This window comes from Drosophila miranda, chromosome 4, assembly GCF_003369915.1.
Source record: "Drosophila miranda strain MSH22 chromosome 4, D.miranda_PacBio2.1, whole genome shotgun sequence".
In the NCBI taxonomy this organism is placed as follows: Eukaryota; Metazoa; Arthropoda; class Insecta; order Diptera; family Drosophilidae; genus Drosophila; species Drosophila miranda.
Window position 1 is genome coordinate 2,419,687 of NC_046677.1, and position 10,552 is coordinate 2,430,238.

The following is a 10,552-nucleotide window of genomic DNA, read 5'->3' on the forward strand; positions in this document are numbered from 1 at the left end:
GACCAACAACAAAATATGTTGTGGCCACTCGGCTGATCAATATAAAACTAAACTTATGATACCCAAACTACCGATCTTGAGCACTCGCTCTGGTGTTCGATGCAGGCCAGCATCCGGCGGTCTCGGCGGCTTCGCTCCCACGGTCAGGGAATCATTCTGCCCAATGGATAATTTGGTTAACATATGTTAACTTATACCTAGCTTATTTCTACAGGCGACCATCCACCATCCATTTCTGGGATTGTCAGTAGGGTTATTCCGTTCCGAAAATTTCCCAGTTATTCCACCATCCTGGGATTTTCGTATGCATTATTTATCAAATAGTTTACAAATGTAACCTTGAAAAACTATGAATAGCAATCAAAAATAGCTCGCGCATAGACATATTTCAAATCGTAATTCGATTTTCAAATCATTAAAGATTACGCAAAGATTATTATGCTTTTGAAATCAAGGGCTTATGCTAATCTGTCTCTTACCACCGGTAGGGTAGATTAGGGGCTGATGTTTGGACCTTACTAAAAATGTCAAGAGCTTATGGCTTTTCTGGTGCTGATATCTCTGAATTTCTTCCCACTGTGGGAAAAACAGAGAAAAAACACACTTGCTCGAGTACTACTGTCAAGAGGCGAGCAATAGCCGTGAGCGGAGTTGAGAGGGCGGACGAGGCGGAGCCGAGTCAGAACCCCGAGCGGTAGCAACAGCGGGGGCCAGCGTAGGAAAAGCCAACAAGGGGAGGGAAAGATAGGCTTACGAATACCCAGTGTGATAGCCCGTAAGATAGACTTAAGATACAAATAAAGGAATAATCAAACACAATCAGTGCCATTTTACTTGTCGTCGGGGCAACTTACAAATTTGTTGCGGCGAGCCCACCGAATCAGACGGAATCAAACGGTTCGTTACAGGCTCAATGGACCAAATGTTGATGCGACATTCTACAGATCTATTCTACAGATCAGTGTTAAATCCGGATGATGCCTACCGACGATGACCAAGTGGGAATTGCCTTTAACACATACAAATATCAGCTCGTTACCGAAACAAGAAATAGCCAGATCTTTTTGCGTAAATAATAATGAGGGTAGAGTGCGTGGTTGCGCTGTGTGCTGGTGTATGTTAATTTTTTATTATACTCCTCCTCTATTCCTCTCGGCTACTGCTTTTAGCATGTCGTTCGGGGTAAGAGGGGCCTACTGATCAACCGTGACTGGCTTGACATTATTCTCCGCATCGATCAGAAAACTTCCTTGTACCTGCTCCTTTGGGGTAACCTCCTTAGTACGCGCCATCACCTTCTTGACACACTGGACCATTATTTCCCAGATCTAAGATCGAAGACTTCATCGAATTTCCTGGCTTCTTAATGGGCTCCGACGAAGTTCTCGCTTCTCAATCGGACCATCGGTTCTGATGGCGATGATTTTCGAATCTGCAAGCATTTCCATGTAGATGGCCCTTGTACTTAGGCAGGTAAATAGTGCGAGCCACCTTTTCTACGTTCGACGTCCAATCATCACGAGCAACGGCCTCAAGTAATCCAGGCCGGTATATTTCAACAGCCATCCGTTGGCATCCGGCCCGCCCTCTGGCAAAGGACCAATCACAGGTAGGATCGGTCGCTCTCTCTGTTCTGTGACAATTGGCTATCACCCTTCGTAGATTAGTTATCCAGAACTTCATCAGGATCTCGCTTATATTAAAATCAAGATTATGATACCGCATCTTTACGTGGTAGTGACGGGCGATAATCTCAGTCACTGCGTGCTTATGTGATATTACGATTGGGCGCCGCACGCTGAATTGCATGCACGCGGCGGCATCAATACTTCCACAGGAACGTATGATTGCATCGTCGTCGTCATCTCTCGCAAATTGCGCCTGCTGGATCAAGATACGCTCTGCATCGGCGCACTCGGTAGCAGTGAGGCCGTATCGCTTGAGCTCACCGTTCTGTCCTAGGATGAATCTGCGGACCCAAGCAGTGGTCTTGACCAGTCGGCTGTAGTTTGAAAACATCAGCAAAGATATGAACATGATTACCATGAACAGTGCAAACTCAGATGGAACATGGTCTGTGGGCAGCAACCATCACTCGTAGAAGATTTCGGCCAGTTTTCATCAGGTTCACTTAGAAAAGAGGGTCCACAGCCATCGTGATCCTTGCAACAGCTCAAGACGCCTATCGGATCAACCGATGACATTACGCGGCTTAGGAACTTCCTTGGTGGGAGCACGATCCCCGGTTCATCACGCTGCTTGGTACCCGATTGTACTTTACACGGAATTAAAAGTCATCTATAGCTAGCTGCCAGTACATGCCCAGTATCGTCTACTCAGCTTTGGTCCATTCAATATTCAAATTTGATCTTTGTGGGTTCAAAGCCCTGACCATAATTTCCGAACAAGAAGATATATGGCACAAATCGAAACCATCGTTAGCATGAATTTCTCTTACCCGTGCTGATACAGCAATAGCATCATTCTCGACTGCAAAGCTATCTACGTAGTCGTCCTCGTAGTGGTACTCATTTATAGCCAGGTCCGCGCGGGGATCCGTATGGTGGTACTTTGAAGCACTTAGGGCCTTGAAGTAATCCGCTGAGCTGGCTGACCTTGGCTGTCGCATTGCTAGAGGGATCTTCCCAGGCTTATTTGGGTTCTCAACTCCGAGGTGCGGCTGATACCCACTCTTGGCGAAAGTGACTTCCAGCTGCTTTAGCCGTTAAGCATATCCGTTCTTGACATAGTCATCTATGCTTCCATTATATGTCTGCGCAAAATTCACATCGCGTTTCATTTCGCTGATCATTTTCTCAGTAATATTATCCTATGGGAATGCTAGGAGGCATGATTTCTGAGCTGATGAAATTACTTGCAATTTTACCGGTCCCCGCTTAGCGGCAGCTGCATAGGGACCTTCTAATACAAAGCTCTTATTTTGCATAGGTAATCCTAAGTGCGCATGGTCTAATCCAATCAGGATCTTCGGCACTGCGTTACAGTATGGCTTTATTGGAAGACGTGCGCTTGCCCTTATCATTTTGACATCTTTCAGTAGATTCAAATTCGAAACTTCGTGCACGTTTCTTCGTTTCTTAGGCAATGACGTTTCGGCTTCCCAGTTCCGCCAATCTGTAGGCTGCAGATGACCTCCATCCGAGTCCGGTGTGGCATTTCACTGCTGTCCTTTGGCAACTGCCTCTAATTCTCCTTACGCCATGCACCTTGCGCGCTTGCTGATGGCGTAAGAGGCCTACTCAGTGTCGCATCCGATGGCTGCGATCTTTGTGACTAATCCTTCCGTTGACCACCGCCTGCGTTCAGTGACCAACTATGATTACTCCTTTGATCCCTCCGTGACCCATCGTCTGACTGAAGTGGCCGTTTGGGAATGCCCAGTCCATCGTGAAGTAGGTGGTAATGCCTTCTCTGACATCCGTAGATATTTCATATCCTGTCCCTTTTACAGAACCTGCTTATATGTCCCCTTTCTAGACACGAGAAACAGATCCGATGCTTTCTCGCAAACTCTATTCGGTCCGTTGGAGAAGAATGATTGAAATTCTTGCAGTCTTTGATCGTGTGCTGCCCTTCACATATTGGGCAAAACTTGATACGGTCGTTATACCGCTCCTGATCTATATGAATATATGATCTTCCCTTAAGATCCTTGCTCCCGACGTCATTAATGGTGCAGTTTAGCGAGGTCAATTAGCCACTTGCTCAAGTGTGCAACCATTGTGTAAGACTTGCACGTAACTTTCTTCTGGCAGCACCGTGGCCGTAACAAAACATGGCGAGGAGTAGCTTATCGTTGTATAGTTTATACTCAGCGTGACTTGTGACCAAATTTTCACTAAATTGTGGCAGCAAATTTTAACTCAATTGCAGCGGCAGCTGTTCATTTAAAAATGGCGTCACTCTCTCAGATAAATCTGGCGGCAGTGTTTCACTCAATATCTGCCTTGGTTCTTCTCTCAAACATGCCGGTGTATTCGCCAAACTTCTCACTCCAATACCGCCTACTCCGTTTCTACTCTTGTCTCTTGACTGCTCCCTTCTGGCCTTCATTTGGCAAGAAGAACTGCTTGAATTCCTGATCAGGATGGAGGAATTAGCAGAGACCTATTGGTTAGAATTGGACCACCTGGTATTCGCAGTGCGGATAATCCTGGAGGAGAGCGCACGGGACTGGTGGCACACAGAGCCAGCGCCAGTGACATCATGGGAGGAAGCAACGGCCGTACTAAAGTAGAACTTCATATCCCCCAGATACCAAGAGGAGCTAGTAAAGCAAGTGGCGGAGCGAAAACAAACGGAAACAGAAACCATTTGGGACCACCTCCAAGAGATAAGGAAGCTAATGAGGTTCGGAACATACACAGAGCAGGAAAAACGGGAAATAACATACCAGAACTGCCGTCTGCCCCTGAAACTATACGTGAAAAGAAGAGAATTTCCAACGCTGTCGGAGTTCATATTCACAGCAGAAGAAATATATAAGAGGAAAAATATAAACGGAGGCAGTACTCTCCAAGGTTACATGTCGCCAATGGAACAACCAACAAAACGAACAACCATCATGGCAGAGGAGACAATATCGACAAAAGATATTCACCGATGTGGAAACTATGGCCATGAAACCCGAACACGCAGGAGGGAACATGTACTGTACTGCTGGACTTGCAACAAAAAAAGAGTACGCATGATAGACTGCTGCAGAAAACCACAGGAAAACGCACAGGGCTCAGCACAAACCCTCGAAACTCGCGGGGCTCAAAACCAGCTGTGCGGGACACCACACAATTAATATTCAACAAGAACCAACTGTTAGGACGGGCCAGCATTGGATCGCAGCTGGAGGATCCGCATCCGGCTCGAGGTTGGAAGCACTCGGAGAACAACATGCAGAATAAAAACAACAGTAGAACGGTGGGGAAAAGAAACCCCACAATCGTTCCTAATTATGATAGGAGTACCAGACACCCTCATACTAGAAATAGATTTCTTGAAAAACGCAGGCACATCGATAACGTACGGAGAACCAAACCCAAAGCCCAAACCGCAGCTCTACATTTATACCCGATACATAGTCAGTATAGCTACATTGAGACAGAAAACGTGTCTGAACATGTCGTCGAGCGCTGCGTAGCCACTGCAAATTGATTTTTTCCTTTTGACTATAAAAATGATCCGATCTGATCCAGATTCAGCAATCTCATAGATATAGTTATTCTCTATGATTGTGCGTTTTTAGTTTTCTCAAATCTTCAATATTGTGGATGCCACAGATTTCCTTTGTGGTGGCGGAAGCGGGTGGTGCGAAATTCTGAGATATACGTTTAATAGTGAGATCTAACAGGAGAGTGGATACCAAATTTGGTTGCTCTAGTCTAAATAGTCGCTGAGATTCGTGGATGCCCCAGATTTTCGTCCTTTGTTGGAGGGAAGAAGTTTTGAAATTTTCTTGTAACAGTGACATCGTTACTCTAACTCTTATAGTCCTTGAGCACTAGGCGCTGATAGGGACGGACAGACGGACATACAGACAGGGCTCAATCGACTCAGCTATTGATGCTGATCAAGAATATATTTATATATACTTTATGGGGTCGGAAACGATTCCTTCTGCACGTTACACACATCCATTTTCCCCACAAAGATAATATAGGGGTTACTCATTTTAAGTATCCGGTATAAAAATAGATTTGATCAAGGTCGAAGAATTTGGAGGGGGATATTATTTGGTTCAATTACCTGTCCAGGCTTCTAGGGTAGTGGTCCTCTTAGATCATCCTGTTGGGCAGGTCTACTGGGTGTATTCTGGCCAGCCTTCGACGGTATCTTGTTTTCGCAAGACGACTCGCCAAACACCAGGGCTAGAGCCCATTCTTAAAGTGTGCGACACTGCACACTGCACACTTATCAGGGTTTATGGAGATGTTCCAACGGCAGGCCCAGTTTTCAAATAGCTTGACGTATTGCTGTAGATTGTCTGTGGCATCATAATCACAGCTAGCCCTCGAGAGTACTGCTGTATCGTCAGCAAATGTTGCCACCTTGTAGGTCTGCCATGGTTGCCTTTGAGCTGTAGAGGGATTTGGCATGTCGTGGGTGAATAAGCAGTGTAGTGTCGGGCCAAGCACGCTGCACGAACTCCCGAAGCACGAACTCCTGCCTTGATGGTCTTGATCAAAGAAGCTGTACCATCCTGGACTACACGGAAGGTCCTCTTCGTCAGAAAGCTTTTGATAGCTTTATACAGCTGAGGGTGAGCATCACCTTGATTTTAGCGAGCAGTCCCTCGGGCCACACACGGTCGAAAGTCTGCGAAATATCCAGGTAAACAGCTATAGTGTACTGCTTGTTTTGTAAGCCGTCTAGTATGTGTTCCACTACCCTATGCAGTTCTTTGGGTGTGTCGTGCTGAAGCCTGAACCCAAATTGGTAGTTTGGCATGGCTGTTTTAACCAGCGGCGACTCCAGAACCCTTCGTAGGATGCAGCGCTCAAACATTTTGGCAAAAGTTGACATAAGACTAATTGGTCTATGGTTGTTGAGGTCTTCCGGTGGCTTTTCTGGCTTTGGCAACATGATTATGTGGCTTTGGGAAAGTATGCTAATCTCAGCGATGCGTTAAAGATTAGAGACAGATACAGAATCGCTCTGTTTGGTAGCGCCTTTGCCATAACATTGTCAATCTTATCGTCGCCAGGGGCCTTCTTGGACATGAGTTTCTACCGAGTTGTCTACCGAGATTTCTTGAAAAGTGACTGGCGGCACAGGGAGCTCCATCTGGTGGGTCTCATTCAGCCTCTCAGTGACCATCATTGCTCTTCTACTAGATGTCGTCCGGAATGGTAAGAATCATTCTTCCAGGTTCGTCGCAAAAGCCTCCACTCTGTCCATTGCTGTTCTTGCCCATGAGCAGTCAGCTTTCCTTACCGGAAAGCGAGGTGTAGGTTGCCGCTTGTATTATCAGTCTGTGAAATCCGACTGCCTTGAGGGCCGCAGCTGGTAGAAGCTGCAGAAGCGTCACAGACGTTGTCCACAAAAGTGTCGACTGCAGCATCTACATCCTGAGCGGTCCTTATAAATGTGTGTATGTCTATATTCTACCCAGAAAATCCTTGAACAGGGGAATGTTTGAGTTCTGTTTCAACAGCATCGTCATGGCAGGGATTGTCTGCGGAGTTGTTAATAATGGAGCAATGAAAGGCATGTGGTCGCAGCTGAGGTCATGCTCTTCACGGATTGTAAGCTGATTACTGGGGATATATCGATATATTTAGAAGTCTAGGCAGGAGCGCATGGATCTCCGAAAAGGTTTAGCGATGCCGCAGCCAGACAGTGACACGTATGTTTTCCCACTAACAGTCTGCAGTCCTTCCGAGGTATGTGCATAAGGTAGTGACTGAGTTTTTCATTGCGTTCCTTGCATATGTTTTTTGAATTTCATTAGCGTTCTAAAGAAGACAGGCACAGGTTCTTGGCTCTCTTATTCGCTAGCCCGACGCGTTCCTTAGCTAGTGCTCTGCTGAGTATATACAGCTAAACTAAGCGGTTCTTCGATCGAGATAGCCATATCGATCTCGAGACTTTACAGGAGATTGCTTGATGCCATTTCCTGTTTTACTTTTGCTCGCCCCTGTCCAGGACGCCGATTATGGTCTTGCCTTCTCCACCTCAGCGAATGAACGGTTTGTGAGGTGTGTTTTCACCCGCTTGGCTGGCTGGGCTTGGCCTGGTTGCGTAGTCGGATTTTCCGCTAAGAGTTGCCGCTTATTAGGGACCTTGGCTAGCTGACATTACGGATAGATTGAGGTGACCATAGCCCCTGCTCAATACCTTCGGCTATCATCGGTTCCCCGGTCCTGGGGCATAGTTAGTCCAATGAAGCGAAAGGTGTTGGTCATCCAAGCCCGCTTGCCCCGGGAAGAATAAATAAAACTGGAGGTCGGCAGGTATCCAGAGTCCGCATATTAGCCCCCCCGCATATTAACAGGATCTGTTTCCAGCCGCCTTCACGAGCAGAGTGTGGTCGCACATCCTCCGGTGTACAGTTACGGTGGGTGACGGTTCGCTCGTGACCCCTGTATCCTACGGCGTGAAGCACAGCCGCCTCGGATTCAGGGCAAGCCATGAACCCGAAACTCCTATGCCCCGTTCCGTGTTTACAGTTGTGACAAGCCGACTCGTCATCAGTTTATCCCCTGAAGCACCCGACGGCTAGCTTATAGTGTAAGCATCTAACATTTTCATGGGAAGAGGAGTTAGTATTTTTGACGGGTGGAAGAAGGACGGGAAGGTATCTCACTGCCATACGAGATATTAAACTTCTCCACTTTTTATCATATATGTTAGTTTATTTCTTGTTTGTATTTGGCTTTACCAAAGTTGCAGAAAACTTAGCCAACTTGACTGTCTTTTGTGGATAATCGGTTAAGCGCAAACCAATTGCAGCACAATAATTCAAAAACTTGTATAATTATTCATAAATCTTTCGCGATTCAAATCTACGTTACCGAAGAAGCTCAGTAGGTCAACAGCGGGTTTTATAATTTATACTCAACCTGTTTAAAATAAGGAAATAAATGTGTAATTATATTATTGTAATATTTTATATTTTGTGGTATAAATCAAACAAATAACAGCTTTTATTTTATTTCCCGCGCCCTAGTGTACCATACCCTCATCCCCTGCCCATTCTTCATTTATTTTGTGGCGGTAGGTCAGTTCATCAAAAAACCCAAAACAAGAACCAAACTCAAATTTCAATTCTAGCGGCCAGCAATACTAAACACACACACGCAGAGTACGTGAGAATGCATGTGCACCCATACAATAAAACATGCTGGAGGCAAAACAGAACCAGACCTGAGAGAGTTCAAAAAATCTGAGAAAAGCATACAATCACATATTTTTGTCGAAACATATTGCGTGTGACAAACACATGCAAAGATGTTCTCTCTGCGTTCTCTCTCATGATGACGCGTCAGTACTCTGGGGTACTGAACGCGCTAGCCAGTGTGTGACGCTTTCGTGGTATGAACTGGCACATCTTTATACTGTATGGCTAGTGATAAAACCAAATTTTGTGCCAACTTGCTCCAAAATGTAACTATCAGCTAGGCTCCGTTTTTCACATTCACAAAAGTTTTCCGATTTACTTTTGAATACACATAAACTGGGGCTCCCGTTTTTACATTCCGCACGATTTATTCGTTTTCAAAACGAAAACATTTTCGTTGACGAAATGAAAACAACGAAACGAACCTTAATTGCAAAAGGAAAAAAAAATATGACTTGTTGATGCATTAACATAAACTTGACATCTGTATCAGGGTAATTTAACTTTTGCTTTCTTTATAAATAATTTTATTTTAACCGAACCTCAACAACAATTTTCGTTTTAGTGCAAACAGCAAAAATATGTGAAAACTGGAGAGCCTTAAAACGAAACGTTTTAGCTGAAAACGTGATCCGCAAAAGTAAATGAAAAACGGAGCCTGCCTGTATGTATACTAAATTAATGTAGAGTGTATTTTTATAGCTTTATGACATTAGACTATGAGAAAAGCAAGCAGGCAGCGATTTTCGATCATTGCAATTTTCAGAACCAATTTTGCTGGCTGGCTATAACATCAATTTTTCTCAAATAGTTCCGCATTTATAGACTGACCGCCGGGAGACGTTTTTATAGACGGCTACGTACTATCATACCATCTCTCTCTTCGCAGAAAATTTAGCAAAGTCTAATGTCATATAGCTATTACCAATTTCTATTATTTGCGGCGGTTTGAAACTTAACGGGTGTTTTCACTTTGTAGGTTATGTTGAATTTTTCTAAAAAAAAAAATTCTCAATATTTGGATGGATAACGATAGAAATGCTTCCACTGTTTTGAGCTTAATATTTGACCAACTAGAGACATGTATGTATTTAACAAGCGATGAGAACAACGATGAAATAAGTACGAGCTTTCCAAAATGCGGTATCTATACATATGGCAAATTTATGGATATGAATTTGGAATGCATATTATCTAAAATAAGCGTAATATGAAAAAATATATAAATAAAATATATCATAAAATAATCACATCAGTGGTAATGTAATGCAAAAACAAAAACAACTACTAGTAATTGCACCTTATATATGCCGTTCTGAAATTTATCTCAGTCTACGGCCGCCGGCTACGCAGCTGACGCCGCATCACCACGCCACAGGTGCTGAGCCCAGCAGGTGTTCTGTTACGAGGCGCGGCCCATGTAACACTTGGATCTCTTGAAGATGTTGATGTTCTTCGGCCAGACGGCCGAATCCGAAACCTAAATTAATTTTTTATTAATACTAAAATATCAGCTATCTCCCCCAAGTTTCATTGCATAGGGAATAGTATTTTGAACGGTTTTTAATATTATGCAAATTGAAAATATATAAAACGAGGGGGAACGTTGTGAGTTGCTGCGGACACCGCAACTCTACAGTTATACCCGATACTTAGTCAGTATGGCGTCAGCGACAGACGCCGCTAATATTGAACGAC

The 10,552-nt window shown here is 44.5% G+C and overlaps 1 long non-coding RNA gene across 1 annotated transcript; it reads left to right on the plus strand.

The window, feature by feature from the left end:
- The first annotated feature begins 9,307 nt into the window (after window positions 1-9,307).
- LOC117188997 lies at window positions 9,308-10,107 on the plus strand. Its single transcript, XR_004473054.1, has 3 exons — window positions 9,308-9,348; window positions 9,420-9,518; window positions 9,834-10,107. It is a non-coding gene; the product is annotated as an uncharacterized LOC117188997 (long non-coding RNA).
- Window positions 10,108-10,552: the final 445 nt, after the last annotated feature.